Raw genomic sequence first — 13,377 nt, 5'->3', positions numbered from 1 at the left:
TATTTTTAAATAAATTCCACAACAGTGGGACTCAGTGTGACTAAGCCAGAGCCGTTAATTTTTGGGGGATTGATTGAAGTTTTAATGATGCCTCGTTGAAGATTCTGTTGAAGTTTGGATTTGTTTCTGTGGCTGAAAACACAAGATTTGTTCCGCAAGAGCACCTTATCCATAGATGGAATAAGAGAGAAGCAGCACTGCTTTGGACACTAAATTCATGACAATACTCTGGTGTGATCAGGACAAACCTACTTCTAGGATTGGCCGGTTGTTACTGACTTGCTGTGTCCTTATCCCTATGAAGCCCCGTTTTGATTTCTCTTGACTTTATTCTAGGGACTGCTGAAGCTTTGGACACAAACTGATGAGAGCAATGTTTGCAAACTAACCACTAGCAATCGCTTGGACTAGCGTTCTAAGCCATCGTTTTTTTGCCCACCATTCCACTTTAGATTAGACCCACACATATGCAAATCAACCGTAGTCTTATTGTAGTGGCAGCGATTCAGCCTGAATGGGCAAACCTGATCTAATCAGTGGCAGTCTCTCGGGCTGTATTCCAACCCATTTAGTTTTTGCCCACCATGCCACCTCAGATTCGCCCCAGCTGTATGCAAATATACCCTGCTCTTGCTCCAGTGGGAACAGTCCAGCCCAAAGTGCCATGCCAAGTCCTCTCTGGACCAGAACACAAGCAACCTAAGACCAAAGCTGACTCCTGGATGAGGTGGCATGGTTGACAAAAATTGCGGTGGACTGGGATGCTGCCCGAGTAATTACCAGTGCCCAGGATCAATTCAAGAATTATATCAATCACTTTTTTTTTTTTTACTCCTCTATGTGATACCCTAAGTGTGATGGGTATGCCCAGACGTTGTTTCCTCACTCTGCCACTGGAACCAGGCTGTACTTCAGTGATAAACCTAAGTAGGTCGAAACTGGTCTGAGATTGATTGTGTTATGGTTCAGAGGGTCCTGGCAGTATAGGTAGAACTGTTCCTGTTGGAGCAGGACCAAGACTGATTTACATATGGCTGAGTCCTGTCTGAGGTAGTATGGTTGGCAGAAAACAATGGACTGGCATACAACCCAAATAATTACCAGTAGCTTAGATTAATTCAAGCATACCATCCATATCCCAACTAGACCGATGACGAGGGGAGGTTTTGGTGTCCCAGATTTTCAGTGTTACCACCTGGTTCCTCAGGCATACTTTGTGTCATTCTGGTACAGTCCTACTACTCACCCCTTACATTTAGTGATTGGACATGATCAGGTTCGGTGTGGCACTACGGACTGTTTGAGTCAGGTTCTCTAGACCATCCTCTACAGTGCACACCACTCTGTCCACATGGCGGACGTGGTGAGCGCTAGCGGGCAGATATTCCAATCTCCACCAATGGCTTTGACTTGAAATCCTTTATTCTGCCCCATGCTTGAACCATGGGAGATGTCCTTGCTTCTTAAGAGAGAAATCACTCAACTGGGGCAAATGTTTATGGTGACCCATTCTTGCCACTAAATGATTACAAGACTAGAGTGAGAGCTAACCCTTTAGATATATTCATATCATTTTGACTTAAATAGATTGCAATGGAATCATTTCTGACGTTTCCTCTTGCTTCTCCCGTGTTAATCCACCTAATATACCTAATTAACCCACAAAATCCACTAGTAGATGGGTTTCCAACCTCTGGAAGTTGTGTTCAGATACCAGTGGAGTTTCTGATTTTACCAGCTAAGTGTTTATGGGGAGCAGATTTTGGGTATGTTATAGCAGATAAGTTACCAGCATTATTGTTCCAAAGTAAAACTGATAGAATCGAGCTACAGATATTACCACCTATATTTTAAATATCTTAATCGCTTGTCCTACACCCTGGCGGTTATGTTCAAATGTGATGGGTTGATTGGTGCAGATTGTCTCACATGTGCTGCTAGCCCAGCACGGTTTTTTAACCTGGCCTGGCATTGCCTGACTATTTCCATAAAATAGCATGAGGTGAGCAACCTACTGGAGGACATTTGTGACACCATCTGCACCCTGTTGGGCTAAATGGTGGATATCCTAAAACCAGTTAGTAGATTGTTACTTATATGCGATAGAGACTTATAGCTGCAAATTCCTTACCTTTGAATATTCCCCACATGTCAGACTGGATCCGGAAGATTTTTGCTGAGCATAGGCACTGCGGTCAGGTAGGTGGCATTGATCAGCTCTGCGTCGGTTGTCTGCACCGGAAAACATGTTTTGGTTCCTATATAGGCCCCATCCAGATGTGCAGAAGTTACTTCTGTTTTTTTCAGGACCAGCCAGCGCTGATCCGAACAGTTACCACTCAGTCACTTTTTTACTGTTCTTTTCCGACTTTTTGTCAAATTCTTTTTGAGATCACTCCTAGTGTGTCGAGGATGTCGTCTAGGAAGACTGGTTTCAAACCCTCAGGATACTGTAATTGGGGAATGTCCGTGACTGATCTGCACCTCATTAGCTTGTGGTGTTTTGAGACCGAGCACAACCCGAACTTGTGCTCAGAGTGCCGGGCCATGCATCCGAAGTCTTCAAGGGAGCGGTACCTAAAGCTGATGGCAGCCTGGCATGCGACTCTGCAAGTTGAGGTCTTGGTCGAGAGGAAGGTCCTGGGACTGGTTGTGGAGTCCGAAGTCATCATTGTCCAACTCAGAGTCCTTGGGGCAATTGGGTAAGTTGAGGCACAAGAAAAGCTCTTTGACTTCCTCTTGTCTGTCAGCTGACCCGACAAGGGAGCTTCGTCATTCTAGGTCTCGTTCTTTGGAACGTGCGTCTGGGTCGACTTTGCACCTCCCCGGGTTTCTGGGAGCCAGAGGGACCCCTGTCCATTTGAAAGAACTTTATGGAGCCATGCCTCTAATTTTTGGGCAGTCTGACCCTGCTGGAGCGCCTTCCAGCCCTGGGGGTTGAAGGGGGTGCCCACTGGGTTCTGCACCAGGGGCTTTGGTTCTGAAGACCTCTCTGGGATCAAGTCCTGGATCTAGACCAGTGCCAGTCGACCTAACTAGACCTTCCCGGGAGACGCTGCCGGTGCGCCCGGCGCCCATCTGCTGCACTATACCCATTGTCATCCCAGACTGGGAGCTGGATGGGTGTCACCCGACATCGACTCCGCTGCTGGCAGGAGCTTTGCCTCCTTGGATCCTGAAGACTATTCTACTGGGCTAGGCTTCTGGGAAGAATGGGAGGGGCCCATGGGCCCTTTAGAATACCAGCCAAACAAGGAAGAAATGGACAGGCGTTTTTATGATTTGGGTGAAGCCAGTGGACTAGACACATTTCCAGATACTGGTACACTTTCTCACCCTACTGTGGCTTCAGAGGAGGGAGCCTCTTATGCAATGGTATTGAGGAGGGCGGCTGAGATCCTGCACCTTCAACTACACTTTGTGGCCGTCAAGACTAATCTCTTAACAGACGTGCTGCAGTCCACCTCCGAACCCCTGCTCCCTTTCAAAGATGCTCTCATGGACGTCCTTTTGGGTACCTATCTAAACCCAGCACAGGGGCTTCTGTGAATATGATGATTTTCCCCTGCCATCGCCCTGCACCTGGGGACCCAGGTTTCCTGAAGCAACACCCACCCAGGAGAGCTTGGTGGTACAAGCTTCTACTGCTCATGCTGCGTTCCCTACTGCTGCCCTGGCTAGGGGATCCAAGAGGCTGTAATCATTTGGGAAGATGTTTTCTTCTACCAGCCTTGCATTGCGGTCTCTGAACACAGCATGCCTTTTGTGGGTATGGTTGCAGAATTGCTGCCACAGATCCCAGAAGAGGCCTGGGCTGCACTTTCTCAGGCTGTTGGCGACGGGAGAGACACAGCAAAGTTGATGATCCTTTGCGGCCTGGACACGACCGACTCGCAATGCAGAGCTGTTTCAGCGAAAGGCCTCACGCCTGGCTGACTACGTCTGCCTTTTCAAGGATGTCCAAGCTTCCCTGATGGACATGCCTTTCGATGGCACCCGTCTCTGCAGAGACGAGAAAGATTCAGCTCTCAAGCGTTTCAAGGATTCTCTTAATATGGCCAGGTACTGGGCCTTGCGGCAGCTCCTGTAAAATCTTCCTTTTCCCTCCTTTTGTGGCTACGGAAGGGGCTTCCAACCGTGCCAGTTCCCATCCAGCCACCATGCTGCATATGCTGCTCTGCCTCTGTGTGTCTGAGGTCTCGGGACTCACTGACCTCATGGGTCAGGTGGCCAGCGGTCTGTCAGACCACCGCCCTCCCTGTGCAGCAGCCTCCCCACCACCAAGGACATACAGATGGCAGCAGGATTGACCATCACCTGCCTCACTGGCAATCCATGTATTTGGGGGTGCTACTCCCTCCCCTTGGAGCCTACCTCTCCAGCCATGCCACGATCTTGCGTCTGGATAGCGGAGGATAGTTTATCCCTTCTCCACGAGGAAGTTGCATCTCGTTTGGCCAAGGGAACCATGGAGAGGGATCCGGTTCCAGGAGTAGGCTGTGGTTGCTGTTCTCGCTGCTTTTAAAAAGGACAAGTGTTTTCACCCTATCCTAGACCTATGAGCCCTTAATCTCTTCCTCAAAAAGGAGAAGTTCAGAATGCTAATGTTGGCTTGGGTCTTGTCTGCCCTGTACCCAGGAGACTGGATGGTAGTATTAGACTTGCAGGCTGCTTACATTCGTATCCCCGTCATGCCTGCCCACAGACATTATTTGCTGTTCACAGTAGGCCATGAACACTTTCATTTTACTGTGCTCCTCTTTGGCCTCACCAACACACCTCGGGTGTTGACCAGGGAGAGCGCAGCGGTTGCAGCTCACCTGCAGAGATCAAGAGTATCTGTCCTCCTGTATCTTGGCGACTGGTTGTTGAAGGCAGGCTCTCCCCAGGTTGTCCTCTCCCATCTCCAGATGCCGGTGAACCTCTTGCTTTCGCTGGGGTTCACTATAAATGTGCCAAAGTCACACCTGACTCTCTCTGACGCTTCCCTTTAGCGGAGCTGTTCTGGACGTGGTTCAGTTTCCGGTTTATCCACCCGAGTGGTCAGTCCAGGCTATTCAGTCTGATACCGATGATTCAGCCACTATCCTGGATTTTGGTGAGACTGACTATGAGGCTGCTGGGCCTCATGGCCTCCTGCATCCTGCTGGTGACACATACCAGATGGCATATGCAGGCTGTGTAGTAGGACCTTAAGTTCCAGTGGGTGCAGCATCGGGGGAATCTCTCTTACATGGTCCAGATCTCGGAGGGAACTGCGAAAGACCTGTAGTGGTAGTTAACAAACTGCACAGGCAGATCCCTCTCCCTTCCCTACCCATACCGGACAGTAGTGAGTGAAGCGGCACTCATGGAATAAAGTAGCCATCTGGAAGAGGTGGCGATCGGAGGATTCTGGTCTCCAGCAGAAGCGGGACTCCACATCAAGATGCTGGAGCTCTGTGTGATCTGACTGCCATTGAAAGCCTTTCTTCCCTCTATCAAGGGAAAGATAGTGCAGGTGTTGACAGACATTACCACCACCATGTGGTCCTGCAACAAGCAGGGCAGGGTGGGGTCGTGGACCCTTTCTCAAGAAGCTCTTCACCTCTGGACATGGCTTGAACAGCAGGGCATATCCTTGGTTGTTCAACATCTGGCGGAGTCTCTGAATGCCAGAGCGGACAAACTCAGCTGAAAAAGCCTAGCGGATTACGAATGGTATCTCCATCCGAAAATGGCGCAAGGTCTCTTTCAGCAGTGGGGAGAGCCTTGATTAGATCGTTTCACTTCTGCTGAGAAAGCACCATGCCAGCTGTTTTACAGGCTGGAGTTTCCAAGACGGCATGTATTCAGAGACTGTTTTTGTTTAGAGATTAATTCTGGCCTCCTGAATGCCTTTCTGCCCATACCACTCCTGCCCAGAGTTTTAAAGAAGATCAAGAACGACCAGACCCAAGTAATCCTTGTGGCTTCGGACTAGGCATGGAGTGTCTGGTATCCCAAGCTGCTGAGCATGTCCTTCCAGCCTCTGATCAGACTGCCCCTTTGGGAAGATTGTCTGTTGCCACAGGAGGAGAGGGATCTTTACCTAAACCTGTCCACTGTCTGCTTTCTTGTGTGGAGATTGTGCGGCAGCAGTTGATAGCTTTTGACATTCCTCCTGAAGCCTTGTAACATCATCTTGGCAGCCAGGTAGTCCCTCCACCAAAACTTTATTTGCTTGTCATTGGAAGAAATTTGTGGCATGGTGCACAGACAAGTCTGTTGACCCACCTTCTGCCCCTCTTTCTGAGGCTCTACTGTTCACTCTCTCGCCTGCCCAGCAGGGCTTTGGTTTGGGCACTCTTGAGGGCTATTTATCTGCTTTGTTTGTTTTTTTGCGGTTGCCTGATCAATCTCCCGGCTTGCGAGCTCATTCCACTAGGGGTAAAGCTGCGACCACTGCGTTAGTATGTGGAGTTTTTGTCCTGGACATCTGTCAACCAGCTGTGTGGGCATCGCTGAACATATTTACTATGCACTACTGTCTGGACAGTCGGGTCCGTAGGGGTGTGCACTTTGCTTGTTCGGTCCTGCAGGTCTTTTTCGTGTGAAATTGGTTTGCAGACCCACTTATGGGGTTGGTGTTGCTTGGTTATCTATTCAAAGGTAAGGAATGTGTAGCTAGAAATCTGTACCAGATGAACAAGTTACCTACCTTTAGTAACGCCTTACCTAATAGACTATGTCAGACTGCAGATTCATTACTGACCCACCCATCCTCCCTCCTCTTCGAACTGACTTCTTGAGGCAGGGACTTCGCTTTCAGGGCCCTATTTTTGACACACCAGTAGTCGGTGTTCTTCATAACTTCTAGCGTGGAATGTCATAAAAAGAAACTTACTTTGGTGCTCCTGGGTGGTGCCTATATAGGAACCGCAACAGCATTTCCCGTGTAAACAAAGCTGACTGATGCGGAGCCAATCAGTGCCACTTACCAGAGTGCATGGGTCCTTCTCATGAAAAATCTTCTGCATCCAGTCTGATGCCAGGGAGAATTCAAAGGTAAGGAATCTGCAGCTAGATATAGTCTCTACCAGAAAAGGCATTACTGAAGGTAAGTAACTTGTTCGATGAAACTTAAAGTTGCCTGGTTAAAGGGGCCTCCTCCTACCATCATGGCCTGAATACTTGACACTGCTTATTGTAGCCAATTGCTTTGCAGTGTTGCAACCTGTGCAGAGTAGGCCCAAAGAGGCTATTTGAAGGGACTGGGCTTGACTGTATGTGAGGCAATTACTTGAGAGGTCTGGTGTTGCCATGCAGTTCCTTGATGGAGGTGCAAGCATGTGGAGGTTTAAGCATCCGCGGACAAGGAGGTGGGGTCGGTGGGGGTGGGGGTGGAGGGCGATGCGTATTATGGTATCTCTCAATGTACTAACTGTACTTGCTTGTTTTCATTTGTCTCTGTTGGGCAGACATGAGTGTAATGGTTACTGTGCTCTACTTTTGTAGACCCTTGTTCATGTGGTGGTGATGTACTGATAGATATGACCAAGCCTTAAAATTCTACTTGATTTTGCCTTTGTAGAGTGTATGGTTTTTTTTATCATGAGGTGCTAAAATAAAAATTCAACCAGACATTTTTTGTATGTGTCAGTGTGACGCCCTATGTGTGACATATAGACCCAAAGGAGTGACCCATACTAACTGTTCCAACAAAACTAAGCTGTACCTTACTGATGATACCCAAGAAGGTCAAAATTGTTCAGGGATTGCTTGTGTTCTGGTTCAGAGGGGACTTGGTGTAGGAAAGTACCATCTTGCCTAGCAAGTTACCCCCATATTTCACTGTATATATGTTGTTTTAGTTGTATGTGTCACTGGGACCCTGCCAGCCAAGTGTGCCCTGTATGTGTTACCTGTGTTATGACTAACTGTCTCACTGAGGCTCTGCTATCCAGAACCTCAGTGGTTATGCTCTCTCATTTTCTTTCCAAATTGTCACTAACAGGCTAGTGACCAATTTCACCAATTTACATTGGCATACTGGAACACCCTTATAATTCCCTAGTATATGGTACTGAGGTACCCAGGGTATTGGAGTTCCAGGAGATCCCTATGAGCTACAGCATTTCTTTTGCCACCCATAGGGAGCTCTGACAATTCTTACACAGGCCTGCCCTTGCAGCCTGAGTGAAATAACGTCCATGTTATTTCACAGCCATTTACCACTGCACTTAAGTAATTTATAAGTCACCTATATGTCTAACCTTTACCTGGTAAAGGTTGGGTGCTAAGTTACTTAGTGTGTGGGCACCCTGGCACTAGCCAAGGTGCTCCCACATTGTTCAGGGCAAATTCCCCGGACTTTGTGAGTGCGGGGACACCATTACACGCGTGCACTATACATATGTCACGACATATGTATAGCGTCACAATGGTAACTCCGAACATGGCCATGTGACATGTCTAAGATCATGGAATTGTCACCCCAATGCCATTCTGGCATTGGGGAGACAATTCCATGATCCCCGGAGTCTCTAGCACAGACCCGGGTACTGCCAAACTACCTTTCCCGGGGTTTCACTGCAGCTGCTGCTGCTGCCAACCCCTCAGACAGGTTTCTGCCCTCCTGGGGTCCAGCCAGGCTTGGCGCAGGAAGGCAGAACAAAGGACTTCCTCAGAGAGAGGGTGTTACACCCTCTCCCTTTGGAAAAAGGTGTCGGGCTGGGGAGGAGTAGCCTCCCCCAGCCTCTGGAAATGCTTTGATGGGCACAGATGGTGCCCATCTCCGCATAAGCCAGTCTACACCGGTTCAGGGATCCCCCAGCCCTGCTCTGGTGCGAAACTGGACAAAGGAAAGGGGAGTGACCACTCCCCTGACCTGCACCTCCCCTGGGAGGTGCCCAGAGCTCCTCCAGTGTGCTCCAGACCTCTGCCATCTTGGAAACAGAGGTGCTGCTGGCACACTGGACTGCTCTGAGTGGCCAGTGCCAGCAGGTGACGTCAGAGACTCCTTCTGAAAGGCTCCTCCAGGTGTTGCTAGCCTATCCTCTCTCCTAAGTAGCCAAACCTCCTTTTCTGGCTATTTAGGGTCTCTGCTTTGGGGAATTCTTTAGATAACGAATGCAAGAGCTCATCAGAGTTCCTCTGCATCTCGCTCTTCACCTTCTGCCAAGGAATCGACCGCTGACTGCTCTGGAAGCCTGCAAAACTGCAACAAAGTAGCAAAGACGACTACTGCGACCTTGTAACGCTGATCCGGCCGCCTTCTCGACTGTTTTCCTGGTGGTGCATGCAGTGGGGGTAGTCTGCCTCCTCTCTGCACTAGAAGCTCCGAAGAAATCTCCCGTAGGTCGACGGAATCTTCCCCCTGCAACCGCAGGCACCAAAAGACTGCTCCGGCTCCTGTGCACTCTTCCAGGATTTCCTTTGTGCACAGCCATGCCTGGGTCCCCGGCACTCTAACCTGCAGTACACAACCTCCTGGGTTGTCCTCCGGCGTCGTGGGACCTTCCTTTGTGACTTCGGGTGAGCTCCGGTTCACTCCACTTCGTAGTGCCTGTTCTGGCACTTCTGCGGGTGCTGCTTGCTTCTGAGTGGGCTCTTTGTCTTGCTGGACGCCCCCTCTGTCTCCTCACGCAATTGGCGACATCCTGGTCCCTCCTGGGCCACAGCAGCATCCAAAAACCCTAACCACGACCCTTGCAGCTAGCAAGGTTTGTATGCGGTCTTTCTGCACGGAAACACCTCTGCAAGCTTCTACACGACGTGGGACATCCATCCTCCAAAGGGGAAGTTTCTAGCCCTTGTCGTTCTTGCAGACTCCTCAGTTTCTACAATCCGGTGGCAGCTTCTTGGCACCCACAGCTGCCATTTCCTGGGCATCTGCCCACTCCCGACTTGATCGTGACTTTTGGACTTGGTCCCCTTGTTCCACAGGTACTCTTGTCTGGAAATCCATTGTTGTTGCATTGCTGGTGTTGGTTTTCCTTGCAGAATTCCCCTATCACGACTTCTGTGCTCTCTGGGGAACTTAGGTGCACTTTTCACCCACTTTTCAGGGTCTTGGGGTGGGCTATTTTTCTAACCCTCACTGTTTTCTTACAGTCCCAGCGACCCTCTACAAGGTCACATAGGTTTGGGGTCCATTTGTGGTTCGCATTCCACTTCTAGAGTATATGGTTTGTGTTGCCCCTGTACCTATGTGTTCCCATTGCATTCTATTGTGACTATACATTGTTTGCACTGTTTTCTATTGCTATTACTGCATATTTTGGTATTGTGTACATATATCTTGTGTATATTTGCTATCCTCATATTGAGGGTACTCACTGAGATACTTTTGGCATATTGTCATAAAAATAAAGTACCTTTATTTTTAGTATATCTGTGTATTGTGTTTTCTTATGATATTGTGCATATGACACTAGTGGTACTGTAGGAGCTTCACTCGTCTCCTAGTTCAGCCTAAGATGCTCTGCTAAGCTACCTTTTCTATCAGCCTAAGCTGCTAGACACCCCTCTACACTAATAAGGGATACCTGGACCTGGTGCAAGGTGTAAGTACCTCTTGGTACCCACTACAAGCCAGGCCAGCCTCCTACATTGGTTGTGCAGCGGTGGGATAAGTACTTTCAACTACTTACCACTTTGTCATTTTGTACTTTTCATAAGAGAAAAATACACAAAACAAGTTCAGTGTATGTACACCTAACCAAAAAGTTTTTCTTTTCTTCTCTTACTCCTTTGCTAAGTGCTGAAAAGTACTTCTAAAACTTTCAAAAAGTTCTTAAAGTTTTAAAAGTTTTTTTTTCTGTCCTTTAAAAAGTTCTGAAAACTTTTTCTTTCTTTTTCTGTCCCTTAAACCTTTTCTATAATGTCTGGTACAGGTCAAACTGTTGATCTGACTAAACTTGCTTATGACCACCTTAGCTGGAAAGGAGCAAGGAGTCTCTGCGTTGAAAGCGGTTTAGGGGTAGGGAAGAATCCCTCAAGAGAACTGTTAGTTAGTATGCTCATTGAACAAGATAAGACCTTAGTTGGCACTTCTGGTGAGAAATTAGCTGATGGTTCCCACTCTGATTCTGGGGCACACCCAGGGAAAGGGTTAGAAGGGGACCTTCCCAACCTGCCCCTTAGCAGGCCACCTAGCATGGCTGGTACTAATGTGAGTTCTCATCACAGTAGGAGTGTTACTTCTGTAGGCCAGGTTGTTAGAGTGCCATCTGTTAGGGACAGGTCTCCCTCTGTTCATTCACACCATTTGTCTGTGTCAAGGCATGCCCAACCCACCCTCCCTGAAGACAGTGTTAGAAAGGGAACTCAATAGATTGAGAGTGGAAGAATCCAGGCTGAAGCTCAAGAAGCAACAGCTGGATTTAGATAGACAAGCATTTGACTTAGAAAAAGAAAGACAGAGGTTGGGGTTTGGACCCCATGGTGGCAGCAGCAGTATTACAGATAGTAATCCTGTAAAAGAGCATGATTCTAGGAATCTGCATAAGATAGTTCCCCCTTACAAGGAGGGGGATGACATTAACAAGTGGTTTGCTGCACTTGAGAGGGCCTGTAATGTACAGGGGGTCCCTCAAAGGCAGTGGGCTGCTATCCTATGGCTATCTTTCAGTGGAAAGGGTAGGGATAGGCTCCTTACTGTTAAGGAAAGTGATGCCAATGATTTTAAAGTTCTTAAGAATGCACTCCTTGATGGTTATGGCTTAACCACTGATGAGTACAGGATCAAGTTCAGAGAAACCAAAAAGGAGTCTTCACAAGACTGGGTAGACTTTGTTGACCATTCAGTGAAGACCTTGGAGGGGTGGTTACATGGCAGTAAGGTTTCTGACTATGAAAGCCTGTATAACTTAATCCTGAGAGAGCATATTCTTAATAATTGTGTGTCTGATTTGTTACACCAGTACCTGGTAGACTCTGATCTGACCTCTCCCCAAGAATTGGGAAAGAAGGCAGACAAATGGGTCAGAACAAGGGTGAACAGAAAAGGTCATACAGGGGGTGACAAGGATGGCAAGAAGAAGGATGGTATGTCTTCTGACAAGGGTGGGGACAAATCTAAAAATGAGTCTTCATCAGGCCAACAAAAACACTCTGGTGGGAGTGGTGGGCCCAAATCCTCATCAAATCAAAATAAAGAAAAGAAACCATGGTGCTATTTATGTAAAATAAAAGGCCATTGGACAACTGATCCCAGTTGTCCAAAGAAAAGCACCAAGCCTCCTACCACTACAACCCCTGCTGCTACACCTAGTGCCCCTAGTAATAGCAGTGGTGGTGGGAGCAAACCTACTAATAGCCAATCCAAGGGAGTAGCTGGGCTCACTTTTGGTAATTTAGTTGGGGTTGGTCTTGTTAGGGAGACCACAGAGGCTATGTTAGTCTCTGAGGGTGCCATTGATTTGGCCACCTTGGTTGCTTGTCCCCTTAACATGGATAAGTACAAGCAACTACCCCTAATAAATGGTGTTGAGGTTCAGGCCTACAGGGACACAGGTGCCAGTGTTATCATGGTAATAGAGAAACTGGTCCACCCTGAACAACACCTACTTGGTCACCAGTACCAAGTGACTGATGCTCATAACAACACTCTTAGCCACCCCATGGCTGTTGTGAATCTCAACGGGGGGGGTTACTGGTCCAAAGAAAGTTGTGGTTGCCTCAGATTTACCTTTAGACTGTCTACTAGGGAACGATTTAGAGACATCAGCTTGGGCAGAAGTGGAGTTGGAGGCTCATGTAGCAATTCTGGGCATTCCAGGGCATATTTTTGCTTTAACCAGGGCTCAGGCCAAAAAGCAAAAAGGACAGGGTGACTTGGATCCTGGAAGAATGGACCAAGTGCTCCCTAAAGCAAGGGTTAGTAAAGGTAAAACACTACCTACTATCCCTCCCTCTACAGTGGATTCAACTTCTGAGGAAGAAGAATTTCCACCCTGTGCAGAACCCACACCAGAGGAGCTGGAAGCAGACACTGCTGAGCTTTTGGGTGGAGGGGGGCCTGCCAGGGAGGAGCTGAGTGTGGCACAGCAGACCTGTCCCACACTAGAGGGTCTAAGACAGCAAGCTGTCAAACAAGCAAATGGGGATGTCAGTGACTCTCACAGAGTTTACTGGGAGGATAACCTCTTGTATACTGAAGCAAGGGATCCAAACCCTGGAGCTGCCAGGAGATTGGTTATTCCTCAGCAATACAGAGAGTTCCTCCTAACTCTAGCCCACGACATTCCCTTAGCTGGACATTTAGGGCAAATGAAAACTTGGGACAGGCTTGCCCCCTTGTTTCATTGGCCTAGAATATCAGAGGACACAATGGAATTTTGTAAGTCCTGTGAAACCTGTCAAGCCAGTGGCAAGACAGGTGGCACCCCAAAGGCACCCCTTATTCCACTACCA

The 13,377-nt window shown here is 48.3% G+C and overlaps 1 protein-coding gene across 2 annotated transcripts in view; it reads left to right on the top strand.

Moving 5' to 3' along the window:
• Window positions 1-13,377, top strand: part of PCCA (propionyl-CoA carboxylase subunit alpha) — a 2,021,650-nt gene that overhangs the window by 166,553 nt on the left and 1,841,720 nt on the right. The window lies entirely within an intron of this gene.

The sequence above is a fragment of the Pleurodeles waltl genome, chromosome 8 (assembly GCF_031143425.1).
Source record: "Pleurodeles waltl isolate 20211129_DDA chromosome 8, aPleWal1.hap1.20221129, whole genome shotgun sequence".
NCBI lineage: Eukaryota > Metazoa > Chordata > Amphibia > Caudata > Salamandridae > Pleurodeles > Pleurodeles waltl.
Note: the sequence above shows the minus strand (reverse complement) of the source record. Positions and strands in the feature narration are given on the sequence as shown.